This window comes from Aquarana catesbeiana, linkage group LG01 (genome assembly GCF_042186555.1).
Source record: "Aquarana catesbeiana isolate 2022-GZ linkage group LG01, ASM4218655v1, whole genome shotgun sequence".
Classification (NCBI taxonomy): domain Eukaryota; kingdom Metazoa; phylum Chordata; class Amphibia; order Anura; family Ranidae; genus Aquarana; species Aquarana catesbeiana.
The window spans coordinates 31,872,280-31,894,894 of record NC_133324.1 but is presented as its reverse complement, the minus strand read 5'-3'; positions in this window follow the sequence as shown (position 1 = coordinate 31,894,894).

The following is a 22,615-nucleotide window of genomic DNA, read 5'->3' as shown; positions in this document are numbered from 1 at the left end:
TCGGCCCATCTCTATTCATCATTGCTGCTTATCAGTGCCCATCAGTGCTGCCTATCAGTGCAGTCTCATCAGTGCCTCCTCATAAGTATGCATCAGTGCCACCTATCAGTGCCCATCAGTGAAGGAGAAAAAATACTTATTTACAACATTTTATAACAGAAACATTTTTTTTTTTTCAAAATGTTTGGTCTTTTTTTTATTTGTTTAGCAAAAAAAAATAGTGGTGATTAAATGACGCCAAAAGAAAGCTCTATCTGTCTCAAAAAATTATAAAAATGTCATATGGGTACAATGTTGCATGATCGCACATTTGTCATTATAATGCCCCATACACACGATCGAACTTTCCGACAACAAAACCGTGGAATTTTGTTTGAAGGTTGTTGGCTCCAACTTGTCTTGCATACACACGGTCACACAAATGTTGGTCAACAATTACGAACTTGGTGACGTACAAGGTGTACGGTGAGCCGATAAAACGGAAGTTCAATAGTTATGTGATATCTCCATTATGAATGCTAGTTTTACAAGACCGAGCGCTTCCGGCTCGTCCTTGATTCCGAGCATGCATGATTGTTCTTTGGACTTTTGTCCGACGGACTTGTGTACAACTGATCGGAAAGTCTGACAACACACATTTGTTGGCTGAAAATTTGAGAGCATGTTAGCCAACATTTGTTGGCGGAAAGTCCGACAACAAATGTCCGAAGGTGCATACACACGGTCGGACTTACCGCCAACAAGCTCACATTCAACATTTCCCATCGAAAAATCCGATCGTGTGTACGCGGCATAAGTGAAAGCTGAAAACTGGCCTTAGCAGGAAAGATGTAAAAGTGCCCAGTAGGCAAGTGGTGTAAGCAATCACTTCCCTTAAAAGCATTGTTCGTGGTTAGGGATGAGCCGAACACCCCCCTGTTCGGTTCGCACCAGAACATGCGAACAGGAAAAAAGTTTGTTCGAACACGCGAACACCGTTAAAGTCTATGGGACACGAACATGAATAATCAAAAGTGCTAATTTTAAAGGCTAATATGCAAGTTATTGTCATAAAAAGTGTTTGGGGACCTGGGTCCTGCCCCAGGGGACATGGATCAATGCAAAAAAAAGTTTTAAAAACGGCCGTTTTTTCAGGAGCAGTGATTTTAATAATGCTTAAAGTCAAACAATAAAAGTGTAATATCCCTTTAAATTTCGTACCTGGGCGGTGTCTATAGTATGCCTGTAAAGGGGCGCATGTTTCCCGTGTTTAGAACAGTCTGACAGCAAAATGACATTTTGAAGGAAAAAACTCATTTAAAACTACCCGCGGCTATTGCATTGCCGACAATACACATAGAAGTTCATTGATAAAAACGGCATGAGAATTCCCCAAAGGGGAACCCCGAACCAAAATAAAAAAAAAAAAAAATGACGTGGGAGTCCCCCTAAATTCCATACCAGGCCCTTCAGGTCTGGTATGGATATTAAGGGGAACCCCGGCCAAAATTAAAAAAAAAAAATGACGTGGGGTTCCCCCTAAATTCCATACCAGACCCTTCAGGTCTGGTATGGATTTTAAGGGGAACCCCGCGCCAAAAAAAAAAAAAATATAGAAGAAGAGAAGAAGATGAAGAAGAAGAGAAGAGTGGGAGCCTCCCCCCATGCCATGGGTGCGGAGCGGCACGAGGAGAAGAAGATAGAAGACGCCGCGGAGGAGATGCTGGACGAGAATGCCGGAGGAAGAACCAGAAGAGCCAGAAGAACCAGAAGAACCAGAAGATGAAGGAAGATAGAAGAAAGAAGAAGTATTTAAATAAAGGAATTGTCAAAAACTGTCTCTTGTCATTTTTAACATTTTTGACAGTTTTTTAGTGAAATGGTAGGGGTACTTTTGTACCCCCTTACCATTTCACACAGGGGGGGGGGCCGGGATCTGGGGGTCCCCTTGTTAAAGGAGGCTTCCAGATTCCGATAAGCCCCCCGCCCGCAGACCCCCACAACCACCGGCCAGGGTTGTGGGGATGAGGCCCTTGTCCTCATCAACATGGGGACAAGGTGTTTTGGGGGGCTACCCCAAAGCACCCTCCCAATGTTGAGGGCATGTGGCCTGGTACGGTTCAGGAGGGGGGGGAGCCGCACTCTCGTCCCCCCCTCTTTTCCTGCGGCCTGCCAGGTTGCGTGGTCGGATAAGGGTCTGGTATGGATTTTTTGGGGGACCCCACGCCGTTTTTTTTTTTTTTTTTTGGCGCGGGGTTCCCCTTAAAATCCATACCAGACCTGAAGGGTCTGGTATGGAATTTAGGGGGAACCCCACGTCATTTTTTTTTTTAATTTTGGCCGGGGTTCCCCTTAATATCCATACCAGACCTGAAGGGCCTGGTATGGAATGTAGGGGGACTCCCACGTCATTTTTTTTTTTTATTTTGGTTCGGGGTTACCCTTTGGGGAATTCCCATGCCGTTTTTATCAATGAACTTCTATGTGTATTGTCGGCAATGCAATAGCCGCGGGTAGTTTTAAATGAGTTTTTTCCTTCAAAATGTCATTTTGCTGTCAGACTGTTCTAAACACAGGAAACATGCGCCCCTTTACAGGCATACTATAGACACCCCCCAGGTATGAAATTTAAAGGGATATTACACTTTTATTGTTTGACTTTAAGCATTATTAAAATCACTGCTCCTGAAAAAACGGCCGTTTTTAAAACTTTTTTTTGCATTGATCCATGTCCCCTGGGGCAGGACCTGGGTCCCCAAACACTTTTTATGACAATAACTTGCATATTAGCCTTTAAAATTAGCACTTTTGATTTCTCCCATAGACTTTTAAAGGGTGTTCCGCGGCATTCGATTTTGCCGCGAACACCCCAAATTGTTCGCTGTTCGGCGAACTTGCGAACAGCCAATGTTCGAGTCGAACTTGAGTTCGATTTGAACTCGAAGCTCATCCCTATTCGTGGTGTAAAGACACATAGGTCATATGAGGTCTACTAGGTGTGATTAGCAACAGGAAGAAAGTATTCCATTATTTCTTAGAGCCCTTTAACACAAGTTTTGTCCACTTTGCTCAGCAGGAGATCTGTGAGCAGACCTCTATGGAATCTGAGCTTTTGTGACATCTGTTGCAGTTCAATGTGTCACCAACAAAGAAAAATTTCCCAGCACACTTAAAGGGGAACTGCAGTCTACTGACATAATTTGTAATAAAAGCATGTTTGCCATTCAGAAGCTTCCCTCCAACCACTTTGATTATTATTTTATATATACTGTGATTCTGTACTTGCCAATATGCTGCAGAAATATCCCTCCACTAAGTCTGGCTGCAGCCATTTTAACTGTGGGCAGCTTAAGCTGCTGCCTGTTTACTTCCTGGACTTACACAGACACACAGAGGGACACCTCCAGCTCTGCAGCTCTCATTGACCCTCTTATGACTCCCCCCCCTCCTGGCAAACTCTCACTAGAGTGAGAAAGAGAGCTGTGCATGATGTCATAAGCCTAGGCTAATGACCAGAGAAGAAGCTGGAAGTGGGCTGTGTAAGGTATTTACTGTCAGAAACAAAATGTTTTACTATCCAACAAGGGAAGAAGATTTAATAGATGGAAAGATGAAAAAATTACTGAAGGTTTAAGCTGGCTATACATTTTCTTGTTCAATTTCCATTACATTTACTTTCAACTATGTAGTGCAAGGACCTGCCAGATTGCATACAAATTGAAAGATTTGACATCATATTATATGGTTTTGGTAAATCTAATGGAAAATTGTAAAAGAAAATTATATAATGTATTTCCAGCCTTACCAGCTAGCCTGCGAACAAATGAAATTGACCCAGTCTAATAATTCACATCAAAGACAGAAGATTTTGTTTCACACATTAGCAAATACAGTGTTGTGAAAAAGTATTTGCCTCTTCCTGATTTTTTTGCCTATTTGTCACACTTAAATAATTCAGATCATCAAACAAATTTTAATATTACACAAAGATAACCCGAGTAAATACAAAATGCAGTTTTTAAATAATGATTTAATTAATAAGGGCGACAAAGCTGTCCAAGCCTGCCTGGCCCTATGTGGAGAAAAGAATTGCCCCCTAAACCTAATACCTGGCTGTGTTGGCTTTGGTGGCAACAACTGAAATCAAGTATTTGCGATAACTGGCAATGAGTCTTTCTCATCGCTGTTCCCAAAACAGGAAGCAAGAAAATCTCTGTAAATGAAGGGAATTCCTTGGGAACTCCCAGGTCACCAGAACTAGTGCCCCCATTGAAAAATTTCCCCTCTATTACTTTTCTGGGGACAGCCCAAAATTTGGGGTTTCCTTTATTTCCACGATCGGTGATGATAGTTAACTGCTTCAATACTGAGCACTTTCATGCCCTCCTTCCCAGACCAATTTTCAGCTTTCAGCGCTGTCACACTTTGAATGAGAATTGCACGGCCATGCAACACTGGACCCAAATTACATTTTTATCATTTTTTTCCTTGTCAAAATTTTTTTATTAAATACACAGCAATTAACAGGTATGTCAGTTACACTAATAGAAATAGAGATAATGAAGCTCTTTGCTATACAATGTTATGCAAACATTAGCAATTAAATAAAAGTATCTTTCAAGTGGAATGTATCCAAATACAACCGGAGGAATTGGTGAGAAGTCATGTGACAATATAATCACTCCTATATTATTTAACAGTACCAACAGTAATTACTTACTGATGAATTTTGAGAGCACAGGTCGTATGCATTTAAAAAGTGAGCTGTAAAATTAAGGTAAAAGGTAAGAGGAGGAGGGTAGAAAGTTGGAGAAGTCCACAAGGTCGACCCAAGCATCAGTGCAAGAAATGGTTTGGTTGATTAAATGAATGAATGAATGAAACAGTTACCATGGTAGGAGGACCGATTCATCAAAGGTTGGCGATAGGTAATATTTTAAACATGGGTACCATATCTTTTTAAATTTGGGGATTTGGTCTTGTTCGATAGCCATCATTTTGGCGTGGAACATGGTAGCATTCATTCTATGCTTCGTCTCAGCCAACACCAATACAGGAGACTTCCATGCCTTTGCCATCATTTGTTTTGCGGCCATGAGGAGCTGAACAAAAGTTTGAATTGGGAATGTGTTAAGCAATAGGGATGAGCCGAACACCCCCCTGTTCGGTTCGCACCAGAACATGCGAACAGGAAAAAAGTTCGCTCGAACACGCGAACACTGTTAAAGTCTATGGGACACGAACATGAATAATCAAAAGTGCTAATTTTAAAGGCTAATATGCAAGTTATTGTCATAAAAAGTGTTTGGGGACCTGGGTCCTGCCCCAGGGGACATGGATCAATGCAAAAAAAAGTTTTAAAAACGGCCGTTTTTTCAGGAGCAGTGATTTTAATAATGCTTAAAGTCAAACAATAAAAGTGTAATATCCCTTTAAATTTCATACCTGGGGGGTGTCTATAGTATGCCTGTAAAGGGGCGCATGTTTCCTGTGTTTAGAACAGTCTGACAGCAAAATGACATTTTGAAGGAAAAAACTCATTTAAAACTACCCGCTATTGCATTGCCGACAATACACATAGAAGTTCATTGATAAAAACGGCATGGGAATTCCCCAAAGGGGAACCCTGAACCAAAATTTAAAAAAAAAATGACGTGGGAGTCCCCCTAAATTCCATACCAGGCCCTTCAGGTCTGGTATGGATATTAAGGGGAACCCCGGCCAAAATTTTAAAAAAAAAATGACGTGGGGTTCCCCCTAAATTCCATACCAGACCCTTCAGGTCTGGTATGGATTTTAAGGGGAACCCCGCGCCAAAAAAAAAAAAAAAAAAACGGCGTGGGGTCCCCCAAAAAATCCATACTAGACCCTTATCCGAGCACGCAACCTGGCAGGCCGCAGGAAAAGAGGGGGGACGAGAGTGTGCCCCCCCTCCTGAACCATACCAGGCCACATCCCCTCAACATTGGGAGGGTGCTTTGGGGTAGCCCCCCAAAACACCTTGTCCCCATGTTGATGAGGACAAGGGCCTCATCCCCACAATCCTGGCCGGTGGTTGTGGGGGTCTGCGGGCGGGGGGCTTATTGGAATCTGGAAGCCCCCTTTAACAAGGGAACCCCCAGATCCTGGCCCCCCCCTGTGTGAAATGGTAAGGGGGTACAAAAGTACCCCTACCATTTCACTAAAAAACTGTCAAAAATGTTAAAAATGACAAGAGACAGTTTTTGACAATTCCTTTATTTAAATACTTCTTCTTTCTTCTATCTTCCTTCATCTTCTGGTTCTTCTGGTTCTTCTGGCTCTTCTGGTTCTTCCTCCGGCGTTCTCGTCCAGCATCTCCTCCGCGGCGTCTTCTATCTTCTTCTCCTCGTGCCGCTCCGCACCCATGGCATGGGGGGAGGCTCCCGCTCTTCTTCTTCATCTTCTTCTCTTCTTCTCTTCTTCATTTTCTTCTCTGGGCCGCTCCGCATCCATGCTGGCATGGAGGGAGGCTCCCGCTGTGTGACGGCGCTCCTCGTCTGACAGTTCTTAAATAATGGGGGGCGGGGCCACCCGGTGACCCCCGCCCCCCTCTGACGCACGGGACATGACGGGACTTCCCTGTGGCATTCCCCGTGACGTCACAGGGAAGTCCCGTCAAGTCACCGTGCATCAGAGGGGGGCGGGGTCACCGGGTGGCCCCGCCCCCCATTATTTAAGAACTGTCAGACGAGGAGCGCCATCACACAGCGGGAGCCTCCCGCCATGCTAGCATGTGTGAGGAGCGGCTCGGAGAAGAAAATGAAGAAGAGAAGAAAAGAAGAAGAGAAGAAGATGAAGAAGAAGAGAAGAGCGGGAGCCTCCCCCCATGCCATGGGTGTGGAGCGGCCCGAGGAGAAGAAGATAGAAAACGCAGCGGAGGAGATGCTGGACGAGAACGCCGGAGGAAGAACCAGAAGAGCCAGAAGAACCAGAAGAAGAAGATGAAGGAAGATAGAAGAAAGAAGAAGTATTTAAATAAAGGAATTGTCAAAAACTGTCTCTTGTCATTTTTAACATTTTTGACAGTTTTTTAGTGAAATGGTAGGGGTACTTTTGTACCCCCTTACCATTTCACACAGGGGGGGGCCGGGATCTGGGGGTCCCCTTGTTAAAGGGGGCTTCCAGATTCCGATAAGCCCCCCGCCCGCAGACCCCCACAACCACCGGCCAGGGTTGTGGGGATGAGGCCCTTGTCCTCATCAACATGGGGACAAGGTGTTTTGGGGGGCTACCCCAAAGCACCCTCCCAATGTTGAGGGCATGTGGCCTGGTACGGTTCAGGAGGGGGGGGCCGCACTCTCGTCCCCCCTCTTTTTCTGCGGCCTGCCAGGTTGCGTGCTCGGATAAGGGTCTGGTATGGATTTTTGGGGGGACCCCACGCCGTTTTTTTTTTTTTTTTTTTGGCGCGGGGTTCCCCTTAAAATCCATACCAGACCCCTGGTATGGAATTTAGGGGGAACCCCACGTCATTTTTTTTTTAAATTTTGGCCGGGGTTCCCCTTAATATCCATACCAGACCTGAAGGGCCTGATATGGAATTTAGGGGGACTCCCACGTCATTTTTTTTTTTAATTTTGGTTCGGGGTTCCCCTTTGGGGAATTCCCATGCCGTTTTTATCAATGAACTTCTATGTGTATTGTCGGCAATGCAATAGCCGCGGGTAGTTTTAAATGAGTTTTTTCCTTCAAAATGTCATTTTGCTGTCAGACTGTTCTAAACACAGGAAACATGCGCCCCTTTACAGGCATACTATAGACACCCCCCAGGTACGAAATTTAAAGGGATATTACACTTTTATTGTTTGACTTTAAGCATTATTAAAATCACTGCTCCTGAAAAAACGGCCGTTTTTAAAACTTTTTTTTGCATTGATCCATGTCCCCTGGGGCAGGACCTGGGTCCCCAAACACTTTTTATGACAATAACTTGCATATTAGCCTTTAAAATTAGCACTTTTGATTTCTCCCATAGACTTTTAAAGGGTGTTCCACGGCATTCGAATTTGCCGCGAACACCCCAAATTGTTCGCTGTTCGGCGAACTTGCGAACAGCCAATGTTCGAGTCGAACATGAGTTCGACTCGAACTCGAAGCTCATCCCTATTAAGCAATCTGGTTTCAAATTAAGTAGTGCAGTGAACGGGTCTGGTCGTACCAATATCAGAAACATTTTGGAGGCAATGTCAAAGATCTCTTTCCAAAAGGTTTGAGCTATCGGACATGTCCACCAAATATGTAGATGCGTACCTACTTCCGAGCAGCCCCGAAAGCAAAGAGGAGAGTAATTAGGCGCATATTTGGATACTCTGGAAGGTACAAGGTACCATCAGGTTAGGACTTTATAATTAGCTTCCACCACTATAATGTTAGGTGAGGCTGATGTAGTTATTGACTAGATCCCCGAGCAATCTGCCATTTCAAGGGTTCGCCCCAGGTCCTCCTCCAATTCCCGGATGTAGGTTGGTTTATATAGATTAGGATTGACCAGAAGTTGTGTGTAAAGGGGGATAGTTAGCTGTGATTTATAATTTTTTTCACACAAATAGAGCTTTCTCTTGGTGGTATTTAACCACTTATAGACTGGAAGATTTGCCTGCTTAATGACCAGGCCATATTTTGTGATACGGCACTGCGTCCCTTTAAACGACAATTGCGCGGTTGTGCGACGCTGTACCCAAACAAAATTGACATCTTTTTTTTCCCACAAATAGAGCTTTCTTTTGGTGGTATTTGATCACCTCTACGGTTATTATTTTTTGAACTATAAACAAAAAAAGAGCTACAATTTTGAAAAAAAAAATATTTTTTACTTTTTACTGTAATAAATATCCCCAAAAAATGTTTTAAAAAGAAAATTTCTTCATCAGTTTTGGCCAATGTATATTCTTCTACATATGTTTGGTAAAAAAATCCCAATAAGAATAATATATTTATTGGTTTGCACAAAAGTTATAGCGTCTACAAACTATGGGATAGATTTATGGCATTTTTGTTATTTATTTATTTTTTACTAGTAATGGCGGTGATCAGCAATTTTTAGCGGTACATCGGACACTTTTTTGACACATTTTTTGGGACCACTAACATTTATACAGCGATCAGTGCTATAACTGTATGCCAGCCCTTAAAATGCCTATAGCCTACTGTATAGCCGGCTGCGGTTCTAATTCCTGTGATCATTATGATCACAGGATCCAGCCAAGCAGAGATCGGGATATGGGCGCTGTGATTGGCCCTCCCGATCATGTGACTGCTGTGTCCAATCACAGCCCTCGCAATGTAAACAGAGATTTGTGTGTCTCTGTGACAGGTCTCCCCGCCAAGCTCAGTGAGAGCTCAGGGCGGGGGGAGGGGGGATCTATAGCTCTGTGACAGCTCTCTGTGTGAGGATGATTTTATACAGAGAGCTGTTATAGATCCCCCCACAAACAGTACACCAAGCACCACTGACACCCCTGTCCCCATACACATGTCAGTGTCCCCATAAAACAACTGTCACAGTGCACAGATGTGATGGGGTAGAAAGATGTCTTGTGCACTGTGACAGATGTGGTGGGGACGGGCAGATGATTTATGGGACACTGACATGTGTATGGGGTCAGGGGTATCAGTGGTGCTTGGTGTACTGTTTGAGGGGGGATATGTAATAGCTCTCTGTATAAAATCATCCTCACACAGAGAGCTGTCACAGAGCTGCAGATCCCCCCTCCCCCCCGCACTTAGCTCTCACTGAGCTCGGTGGGGAGAACTGTCACAGAGACACGCATCTCTGTTTACATTGCGACGGCTGTGATTGGACACAGCTGTCACATGATTGGGAGGGCCAATCATAACACCCATATCCTGGTCTCTGCTCGGCTGGATCCTGTGATCATAATGATCTGGGCCGCGCTGCAAGCATTCGTTCTGTGATCAGTGATGTGATGTGATTCAACTCCCTTGGTGTATGCAAACTCACCAGCTGCTATAGCCTCACACTCTTGTGTTTGGCCAGAATCGCCTCAACCCACTCATATGAGGGTTTAAAATACGATCTGCAGAGCCCAATGGTGTATATATCAAGTACTCTTCCTGAAGTAATAGCTCCACATGTAAATGAAAAAGAGCGCTCCAATAGTGTGATACCATTCACAAATGTATTAAAATCTCAATAATCTGTCACCATTGTACTCACATGTAAATAAATCACAGGAGGCAAAAAACTAATCACATCAAAGCAATCCATGCAGTGGTGTAAACCAAATAGCAGCGGTCGTGGCAGACGCAGGGAGTGTGGATGCTGGTAACAATCTCACCCGCTCCTAGAACAAATCCTCCGCTTCCCACCGCTCCGTATCTCGTCACTCCATCTTATGTCACACGTTCTAGAATGCCGTATAGCCACACCCCGACATGTTTTGTCACAAGGACTTCTTCATGGGATTGGCTATCCGGCACAGCAATCATCCCTTTATTCGTTTTGACTTATAAGTGGGTAAGCACAGGTCACCTTGCATCTACACACTTCCTGTGTCTCCGTGTCCCCCATACAGCAGTGATGCATCTTATTGATTGAACACCCGAATACATAATTATAAAATATGCAAGGTAATGGAACTCAGCGTATATAACTAAAACTAGTCATTCAATAAATTTAAGCTATTTAATAAAATAATGCTACAAATCTGATGAAAGACATAATAAAAGAGAAAAATAAAAATGAAAATAAAATAAGAGAATAAATGAAAAGTATAAGTGAATCATACCTCAATTAAGCTGTATGGCACAATGATTAAAATACACAAAAAAGTGCTTACATGCAACCTTAATGTGCATAAACTGAACCAACCACCCCAATGGTGGTCAGAGGTGGTGCATGAAGCAATCTACCTGCAATGGGCAATAAAAATAATATCTAGAAATGTCATTAGACTTGAGGCCACTAAAAGAAGTAGGTGCCATGTAGAGGTAATATCAAAGGAGGAATAATAATAGATCTACCAAATGAGCACCTACAGTGGTACTGAATATTTTAAAAGTTGTTAATAAAACAATTGAGGTCTAATTCTATATCCATTCCTCTGGGAGATAAACACTTCAAAAGAAGGATCCATCGGGTTTCTCTCTGGGATAAATCCCTCACCCGATTGGACCCTCTCCAAGATTGGTGCAAACAGTCTATTCCACAAAATTGTATTAGGCTTGAGTCCTGATTGTGTTTATCTTTGAAGTGTAGGGACACACTGTGGTATTGAAAACCCTTTTTAATGTTTGCTAAATGCTCTGCAATCCTGACCTTTAGCAATCTCTTGGTGCGTCCCACATAGAATAATCCACAGGGACACCACAAGAGGTACACTACAAAAGAGGAGTTGCAAGTAATAAACTCTTTTATTTTAAAAGACTCATTATCAATATTGGTGATTTGGGTCGTGCCTCTATTAGTCACTTTCACCGTTCTGCAACAGATACACTTTCTGCATGCGTAAAAGCCCTGTAAGTCTATTTTGATAGTTTGATGGTTTGGCTGATTCAAGATTTTTTCACCACCCTATCCCCAAAATTTGGCGCTCGCCTGTAGATAAATTTAGGACAGTCGGGCAAAACCTCCCCCAAATGTCTATCTTTACAGAGGATGTGCCAGTGTTTTTTAAAAATCATTTCAATGTCCTTGTATTGATGGTGAACATTAGATATGAATTCCAACTGATGTTGATCAGTTGGTGTTGCATTATCTTTTTTCTTTCCAACATTGTTCTCTAGAGGTGTTGGCTACCTCCTGAATGATTGAATTTAAAGTGTTTGCTTCATATCCCTTCTGGAGGAATCTTTCCTTAAGTACATTAGCTTGAGAGGTATATAGGCTTAATTCTGAACAATTACGCCGAACCCTAAGCATCTGTCCCTTAGGTATGTTTCTAATCCAAGCTGGATGGTGCCCACTCCTGATGGACAAGAAACTGTTTTGGTCTGTGAAACACCAATTTAAGTCACCCAGCGGCCCCTAAAGCTGGGACTACGGCTTTTGTTAATAGAATTGATACTGGATTAAAAAACAAGTCGATATTTAATCCTCAGAATTCCAACAATCATTTAATCGAAGTATTTATAAATGTGGTCCTTAGTGATGTAGAACAATTGATCCCAATAAAAAGGGTCGGCTACATTATAGATGGTATTAAGTCATTAGAAGAGAGGAATAATATCATCATCCGCCCTTCAGATAAAGGAGGGGGGGTGGTCATTTTGGAGAAAGACTTTTATCACCAACTTTTGGAGATGCTAAGTGATCAGGAGACATATAGCAGGTTACAGTCTGATCCTACAGATGGCTACAAAATACAATTAAATGCATTGGTGGAGTGGGGTTATGGCATCAATGCCTTAAATCCTAAGGAGAGGCGCTATTTGGTCCCCAGTGCATGTTGAATTCCCATAATTTACACTCTGCCCAAAATCCATAAAATTGCAGAAGCACCACCACCACGACCAACTGTAAATGGCATAGAGTCTGTCACAGCCAGATTGGGGGAGTTTTTGCATAAATTCCTCCAACCGAGTGTTAAAGTCACTAAGGCGTATCTTAAAGATACAACTGACCTTCTACGATCTTTACAGGTTGTCACATTAAATCCAACTTCTGAGTCCTACTTGGTGACGGCCGACGTGGCCATCATCCAGCACAAGGATGCAGCATTGGCACTCAATTGGGCACTCGGTAAGAGGGATGACATAACTCACCAGCAAAAGGTCTTCTTAGGTCATGCTTTAGACTTTTGCATGACACACAACTATTTTTTTTCACAGAAGATTGGCGTGGCTATGGAAGCTAAGTATGCTCCCAGCCTAGCCAACCTGTTTTTGGCAGAATGGGAAGATCGACAGGTTTTCAGAAACAGGTTGCCTCAGTTGAGATTCTACTGCAGATTCATAGATGACCTCCTGCTCATTTGGGAGGGGTCAAGGGAGTATGCGGTAGCATTTCTAGGACATTTGAATACCAACACTAACAATATCCAATTAGAGTTTGTCATCAGTGACACCTCTGTTAATTTTCTGGATGTGACTATAGTTAAAACAAATAATATATTGAGCACTAAGGTTTACTTCAAGCCCACAGACAGAAACAGTTTCTTGTCCATCAGAAGTGGGCACCATTCAGCTTGGATTAGAAACATAACTAAGGGACAGATGCTTAGGGTTGGGCGTAACTGCTCAGAATTAAGCCTATATACCTCTCAAGCTAATGTACTTAAGGAAAGATTCCTCCAGAAGGGATATGAAGCAAACACTTTTAATTAAATCATTCAGGATGTAGCTAACACCCCTAGAGAACATTGTTTGAAAGAAAAAGATAATGCAACACCAACTGATCAACATCAGTTGGGATTCATATCTAATTTTCACCATCAATACAAGGACATTGAAATGATTTTTAAAAAACACTGGCAAATCCTCTGTAAAGATAGACATTTGGGGGAGGTTTTGCCCAACTGTCCTAAATTTATCTACAGGCGAGCGCCAAATTTTGGAGATAGGGTGGTGAAAAAAATCTTGAATCAACCAAACCATCAAACCATCAAAATAGACTTACAGGGCTTTTACGCATGCAGAAAGTGTATCTGTTGCAGAACGGTGAAAGTGACCAATAGAAGCATGACCCAAATCACCAATATTGATAATGAGTCTTTTAATATAAAAGAATTTATTACTTGCAACTCCTCTTTTGTAGTGTACCTCTTGTGGTGTCCCTGTGGATTATTCTATGTGGGACGCACCAAGAGATTGCTAAAGGTCCGGAGAGCAGAGCACTTAGCGCACATTAAAAAGGGTTTTCAATACCACAGTGTGTCCCTACACTTCAAAGATAAACACAATCAGGACCCAAGCCTACTACAATTTTGTGTAATAGACTGTGTGCACCAATCTTGGAGAGTGTCCAATCGGGTGAGGGATTTATCCCAGAAAGAACCCGATGGATGTTTCTTTTGAAGTGTTTATCTCCCAGAGGAATGAATATTGAATTAGACCTCAATTGTTTTATTAACAACTTTTAAAATATTCAGTACCACTGTAGGTGCTCATTTGGTAGATCTATTATTAACATGCTGAGTGGTGGCCAGGTATGGATGTATGGAGTTTCGTGTACGGACGTGGTTGTGACTCTTATGAGCCTTTGCGGGCCAGTACACCATTCCTCCTTTGATATTACCTCTACACGGCACCTACTTCTTTTAGTGGCCTCAAATCTAATGACATTTCTAGATATTATTTGTATCGCCCATTGCAGGTAGATTGCTTCATGCACCACCTCTGACCACCATTGGGGTGGTTGGTTCAGTTTATGCACATTAAGGTTGCATGTAAGCACTTTTTTGTGTATTTTAATCATTGTGCCATACAGCTTAATTGAGGTATGACTCACTTATACTTTTCTTTTATTCTCTTATTTTATTTTCATTTGTATTTTTATATGTATTTTCATTTTTATTTTTCTCTTTTATTGTGTCTTTCATCAGATTTGTAGCATTATTTTATTGAATAGCTTAAATTTATTGAATGACTAGTATTAGTTCCATTACCTTCCAGATTTTAGTATTATGTACTAGGGTGTTCAATCAATAAGATGCATCACTGCTGTATGGCGGACACGGGGACACAGGAAGTGTGTAGATGCAAGGCGACCTGTGCCCACTCACTTATAACTTAAAACGAATAAAGAGATGATTGCTGTGCCAAATAGCCAATCCCATGAAGAAGTCCTTGTGACAAAACATGTCAGGGCTTGGCTATACGGCATTCTAGAATGTGTGACATAAGACGAAGTGACGAGATACGGAGCGGTGGGAAGCGGAGGATTTGTCCTAGGAGCGGGTGAGATTGTTACCAGCATCCATACTCCCTGGGTCCGCTGCGACCACTGCTATTTGGTTTACACCACTGCATGGATTGCTTTGATGTGATTAGTCTTTTGCCTGCTGTGATTTATTTACATGTGAGTACAATGGTGAGGGATTATTGAGATTTTAATAAATTTGTGAATGGTATCACACTATTGGAGCGCTCTTTTTCATTTACATGTGGAGGTATTACTTCAGGAAGAGTACTTGATATATACACCATTGGCTCTTGAGAACGTATTTTAATGAGTGGGTTGAGGCGATTTTGGCAAACACGAGAGTGTGAGGCTATAGCAGCTGGTAGGTTTGCATGTTAGAAGGGAGTGGAATCACATCACTGAGGTGCTATGGATGATTACAAGATTTTGTTTTTCATACCGGATATTTCATCACTTTTTGGATTTTTGTTCACACTACATATAGACTGTTTTCTCATATTATCATCCCTAGATAAGTGATATGCACCTTGCACATTTGTCACGGGGTGTGTTTTGGTCCATGTTACATATGGATTGTTATTATTCATTTATTTTTCTTTGAGAAGTGACACATTTACCCTACAAGGTTTATTTGTTGCTTGTTGCTTACATTGCATATGGACTGTTCTAATGCATTTGTACCATTCACTTATTATTTTTTGAGAAGTGTTACATATATTTTACACTTGTCACAGGGTGTTATATATTTGCTCGAACACATTATTTAGATGTTTCATGCTATTATATCAAATTTAATTTTACTTTCACTGTGAATTTGATCTCTTTTATTTATATAGATTTCACAGTATTTGATCTTTTCACGATAGCGCCACTATTCATTCTCACATTTATAGAGGTTTGAATTTGGTTCACAACTGTGGTATATGGCAAATGAGGTTCAATATTGCAAAATAAATAATATGCAGTAATGCATTTGAGGGCTAAAAATATAAATGTGAGCTCTTTGTTAGGGGAAGAACCTCTGGGGGAATCAAGGATGGAAAATGATCTGGGGATCTTACTAGATCCCAGTCTCATAAATAGCATGCAATGCCAAGCTGCAGCAAGAAAAGCTAGCAGACTAATAGCATGCATTAAATAGGGTATTTACTCCAGAGATAAAACTATAACTCTACTAGGGCGTACACACGGTCGGACTTTGTTCGGACATTCCGACAACAAAATCCTAGGATTTTTTCCGACGGTTGTTGGCTCAAACTTGTTTTGCCTACACACGGTCGCACAAAGTTGTCGGAATTTCCGATCGACAACCACGCGGTCACGTACACCACGTACGACGAGACTAGAAAAGGCCGGTTCAGAACCAAGCGCGGCACCCTTTGGGCTCCTTTTGCTAATCTCGTGTTAGTAAAAGTTTGGTGAGAGACGATTCGCGCTTTTTCAGACTCGTGGCTTTCAGATCGTTTTCTGCCGTTCAGTTTGTGCTTGTGGGTTTGTATCTGCTCTTCAGTGTGTGCAGTCAGTTCGTATCAGAGTTTTCTGTGTGATCTTGCCTGCTCGTTGCTGTTTTTCAGGTTGCTCTTCACAGGCCTTGCTGTTCTTCATTGCGTTCTGTTACTTCGTTCTGAGCAGCCGACCGTTTTCTATCCATGTTTCGTATGCGTACTCCTCATAGAGTTCGTGCTGTGCGGGGGCTTGGTGTTGGGGTCCTGACCTTGACACAAGTCCAGTCCATGAACAGGGTGGGGAGGAGTTCATGGACCAAGAATTGGTTGCTTCAGCGTGACCAGTTCTGTCATATGCTTTTGCTCCGTGAGATCCGTGAGAATAATCCTGATGATTTCAGGAACTTTCTCAGGATGAAGGACCCCATGTTTCACCGTTTGTTGGCTTCGCTGACCCCCTATATCAGCAGGCAGGGTACCTGCATGAGGCAAGCCATCACTCCGGAGCAGAGGTTGGTCGCTACTTTGCGGTATTTGGCCACAGGGAGAAGTCTGCAGGACTTGAAGTTCTCGACAGGCATCTCCCCCCAGGCTCTGGGGATCATTATCCCAGAGACCTGTTCTGCCATCATACAGGTCCTGCAGAAAGAGTATATGAAGGTAAGATTTTTATCCTTTAATATCACATTTTATTGTATTGAATGTTTGCTAATATCTTGTATTTCTTTCCTCATTCCCTAATTACCATGATTGTAATATGCTGTGAATGTCCCCTTTGTTCTCATGCATGCTGGATTTTTATGTAATTATTATTTTATGTCCTTCATACATATTTGCCCTTCAATAACCTCCCCAGCATGGTGTCTCCTGCCCTATATTCACCTCATGTAGTCACTTAACAATGTATTTTATCAGCTCTATAGTAGTGCTTTACCCCAAACACCCCCTAAAATGTTTGGAAATGTTATTTTTGATTTAAATTCAGGCAGAGTGCCAGAGGCTTTTTTTTGTGGTGTCCCCAAATTTTTGGTAACCCTCCCTCCCCCCAACTGCTAAGTCAGCTGATCACAATTCTCTATCCTCAATCATCTATCTGCTGACTTTGCCAAACCCATACACACTATACCACACTATACTATACTTTACTGGTCAGATTTATGGATGAATTCCCCAAAGCATGTAGTGCAAGGGCCTGCCTGTATACTTTCCAATGGTACTGTTTAAAGTTTTTGTATCCTATTATTATCTTGATAGGTAATATCAGAATGTTCAAATGTGCTCAAATGTGTACAGTGTGTATTTATATCTTTGTATTCAGACACTTCTTACCTGTCCAGTGGTCTTCCAATAGTGTAACTAAGGAGGGGCTGTTCCAAGTAATACCCCTTATTTAGGCATTCATCTCTCAATGAAGTGAAGAGGGTTACCTGTCCAAGAGTTTCCCCCCCCCTATAATGTTAGAAATGGCCCATGAGAGGGGGGGAGGGGGAATATGATAGGTGTACCTTATACTTTGTTGTTGTTAAATTCCCCTTAATAAATGCTATCTGGAGGTTGCCCCATAATGTTTGTGTCTAATCTGCTTGCCATGTTTCTGTGAAAAAATAGTAATGTTTATTGTTTTTTCCTCAACAGTTTCCTTCAACGCCACAGGAATGGCAGACTGTGGCCTCCCACTTTGCCCAACGGTGGGACTTTCCTAACTGCGGAGGGGCAATTGATGGGAAACACGTCCACATCGTCCCACCACCCAACTCGGGGTCGTACTATTATAATTACAAGGGGTTTAATAGTATAGTGATGTTGGCGGTGGTGTCGGCTAATTACGATTTCCTGTATGTGGACGTGGGGAAGAATGGCCGGATGTCCGATGGTGGAGTCATCGCCCAGACGGAGTTCTACAGGCATCTCCAGAATGGCAGCTTGGACTTGCCACCTCCAGAGGACAATGTTGAATGTCTCCCATTTGTGTTCGTGCGCTGGGGGACCACCTGATGTGGCCATTCCCGATGAGGACCCTCACCCCGGAACAGAGGGTTTTTAATTATCGGCTGGCCAGAGCCCGAAGAGTGGTGGAGAACACATTTGGAATCCTGGCCAGCCGGTTCCGATTATTTCTGACACCCATCCATATGGCGGAGTATAAACTGAACCATATAATACTTGCCTGCTGTGTTCTCCATAATTTTTTAAGAAAACATTCAGCCAACTATGCTGGCTCAGTTGGGCCTGAGGCCGGACTCCCAAATCCATCAACACTGACGGCGCTTGAAAGTGGCCGTCCTGGCTTGCCCTCCCTGATAGCCCGTGATGTCCGGTTACAATACCTGGAGTTCTTTGCGGGTAGGGGGGCTATCAATATACCAGACAATCTGTGAAACCTTTTTCAAATAAAAAACAACCAAAAGAAATTCTTTGTGGACATTTACTGCTTGTGTTTGTTTTAGCTGACCCTGACAGAAATGTGTTGAGTGCAGAAAATGTCGTGATTGGGTAACCTTATAAAAAACACTGTTGGCTGGTACTTCCTAAATGCAAAAACACATTTCACTACAAGTGCACTTGCAACTGCACTGAAACTGCACTTGTAGTGCAAAGTGTATTTGCCCTTAGGAAATAACCCCCATGTTTGCATAAAACAGCAATTACATCACCCCAAAAGTGTTGTAGCGTTGAGACAATAATCCACACATTCTTGAGTAACCAACTTTTTTATAGCTGCACAATCACATGTGCATTTACCAAAGGTTTTTAAAACGAACCAACATGTTTTTTTTTTTTTTTTTTTAATCTTTATTTTGGGAGTGCAGATTATACATAGAGTTCAACAATACAGTATGACAGTTATCTGTTTCTGTAAATATTTTTCAAACATAGCAAAGAAAAGAAAATCAAATATGTATTAGTTTAACAGCAGGTATGGCGACATGACATTGTAGTTAACTATGTGACTCTCTAGGGGTCACTCCAGTCTATCCCTGTTGTCTGAGTAGTGCTCTGCCATCTTTTGGTGAATTAAGTCTATGCATTGCGTTATATACAATTTATGGTGTTCAATCCTACGGGCATAGGGGTGGCACCAATGTGGGATACTGCAATCCGGGGTTACGAACCAACATGTTTGTTGTATAACAATTTTTGCTGTAGCATTATCAAAAATTGAAATGTCCTTTTCTGATAAAACAGGCCTGTGTAAAACCAACAAGAAAGCCAAAAAAATTGAACTTACAAAGTTCACATATGGTAAAACCTGAAGGCTATATCAGACATGAGTATTTAGGAACTGTGTTTGATATAGCGTTCAGATGGGGGGAAATCACCCCTGGAAAAGCCAAATTTGGAAGATGCACACCAAGTTCAGAATGTCAACATGTGCTATCTGCCATCAGGGGGGATCAAGGGACGTGTTTTGGGGGAGCAAGCCCTTCCTCACCACTACTTTATAATTGAGGAAGGTGTTGCACCCCCAAAACGCGTCCATTGATCTCCCGTGATGGCAGATAGCACATGTTGGCACACTGTGTGCATCCTCCAAATTTGGCTTTTCAAAACATTGCAAAAATATTTTAAAGATTGGACCACAAAGGTGATTTTGTGGCCTTTTAAATTCGCCCCAAAACATCAATGATGTTATTATTTTTTTTAATAACATCACTGATTTGTTGCTGTATGTTGTGCAATTCGAGATTACACCCCATGATCTCCCTGATCAGGATCTGGGCACTTTCAGAAGTAAAGCGTTCTCTCTCCCTCACATCATGATCACCTAAAAAGAGATAAAGAAAACAAAAATAGGTATCAAAAATCTGCCACCATCCATCTCTTTTACCTGAGCCTGTGGTCGCAGACACTCACCTGTTGTGGTGCCAATCTCCACCACATCTTCTTCTTCCTCCTGTTCTTCTTCTTGGGTTTGTGGTATTTCACCTTCTTCCAGAGGTGGGGGGTCTCTGGTCTCCTGGGATGAGGGGTGTCCTCCGAGTCTTTTCTCCCCTATGTAAAACAAAAATGGTATACTTAGCACACAGATATTTGATGGCAGAACTAGAAATAGGAAACATTGCTTGGAAGTGGGGTACAATTGTCTATTTTAGCAGAGTTCCAAGATGTATATTTTTTATTGGCCTTTGTCAAGCTGCAATACTTTACCTGTTTAGTACAAGCTTCACAGATGGAGACCCCCCTATAGTATATACTGGAGCACCTGTGTGGCCCCCTAATAAAAAGGGTGTTCTGGGGTCCCACACTAGTGCTCCAGTGTCCAGATGTGAAAACAGCTGCTCAGTGTCCTCTCCTTACACACAATCTAGTTGGCATTTCATTCTAGTAACAAACCCATCTACACAAACAAATATTTGGCATCCAAGTAGGCCCAAAAAAAATGTGGGAAAATGCATATGGCCTAAACAATGGTGTTTTAGAGGCCCAAAGAAAAATGTTTGATACGAACAAATAATGGGCCCATGAACATTAAAGTTGCCCTTTTAAATGTTACAATTACTAAAAGCATATGGAGCAGAACGAATGGAATAAAGACAGAAAGAATAGGAACACAGCACAACTACTTATTTTTTTGCAGCACTCTCCGGATCTTTCGGTACTGCTCTGGCTCTCTCAATTTCAGGTCTGACCACCGCTTCCTGAGCTGATCTTTTGATCTTCGGACCCCGAAATTCCTCTCAAGACTCCTGACCACTTTCGCCATGATCTTGGCCTTTCGGATGTTCGGGTTGGGGTAAGGCCCATATTTTCTGTCATAGTCGGACTTCTTCATGATGTCGACCATCTCCAACATCTCCCCAAAGGACATATTTGTGGCCTTAAAACGTCTCCTTCTGGATTGGGACGTGCCTGGATCCGGGCTTTCCTCCTCCTCCTCCTCGTTCCTGCAATTATCACGCACCTGCTGTGACTCCACCATGTGCTCTTCACCCACTGCGCCGAACGAAAAGGGGCGGGGAATAAACTAGAAAGAACGTCAGGGGCGGGCGGAGTTACACGCATGCGCAGTGTATATAAAGCGTAACACGCGTGCGTATTACGTACAATCTGTGAGCGGAGGAAGGAGCATTGGAGGCGCCGATCGTAAGAACGAAGGTAAGAGACAAACTTGTGCCTATACTGCTTCTACATTGAGGCCTATATTGTAAAAGATTAGGAGAGTTTTGTCTGACATTAGGCTTTGTCTTGTGTTGTGTCTTGCAGTGAACATGGATATGGTACTCAAAGATAATGACTTCATGTCAGTATTCATAGATATGTTAAGGGAGCTGCCCTGTCTGTGGGAGATTAAACACCCCCATTTAAAGAACCAAGCAAAGAGGAAGGCAGCACTGGTGCAATTGTTGGTAATTGTGAAGCAGGTGACGCCCACGGCAGACATCACCTATTTAAAGATATTAATTGGTTGCCTGAGGAGCACATATCTAAGGGAGCGCAAGAAAGTCCTGGATTCACAGAGATCCGGAGCAGCAGATGACATCTATGTCCCCAGGATGTTGTACTACGACAGGCTGCATTTTCTGGCAGGCCAGACTGAACCCAGGCCATCCCTCTCCAGTCTTCCTTCCACGCTTCCTTCCCCCCCGGCTGAGGCTTCTGACACCCAACCTGGGCCTTCCAGGCAACAACACATGGAGGAGCCCAGATTGAGCCAGGTATAGCATTCCTCTAAATATTTCTGCTTGTCCAATCAATGAAGTTAACTAGATGTTAGTTGGGAGTAATAATTTAGGATTGTGATTGATGAAGCAACAACTAAAACCATGTCCCTTTTTCATACACAGGGAAGTCTCAGCCAGGAGGTGGCCGGGCCGAGCCGGCTGGCTGATCTGCAGGTCCCTCCACCCCCCCCTGAAAAGAGAAAGTGGCAGTAGGAGGAGTGCCCTAGAGGAGGCTACCGGAGGACTCTTTTGGAGGGCTACAAAGGTCCTGGGAGCACGACAGACCATGGAGGAGGACATTGCTGCCGTCATTGCATATAAAATGCAGAGGATGGAGGAGGGCCAACAAGTAATGTGTGAGGCCCTCATATCGGAGGCTCTGGAGAAAGGTATGAGGGGCCAAATTACACCTCAGACACACCTTTGTGATGGTTCTCCTCCTCCTCCTGCAGGTCCTTCTCCCCGTCCTCCCTCTCCTCCAGGTCCTCCCAGGCCTCCTCAAGGTCCTACTCCTCCTCCTGCCACATCTCCAACTGCACAGCCACAGCCGGGAAGGAAGCGTGAAAGGAAGACCAGAAAGTGAGGACCCTGGATCCAGTCTGGTCGGCCAAAAGATGCAGCCTCTTGTGGTACCACAGCCTGGGGACACAGATGTCATCTGCTGCTATCCGGATCTCTGTGAATTCTGG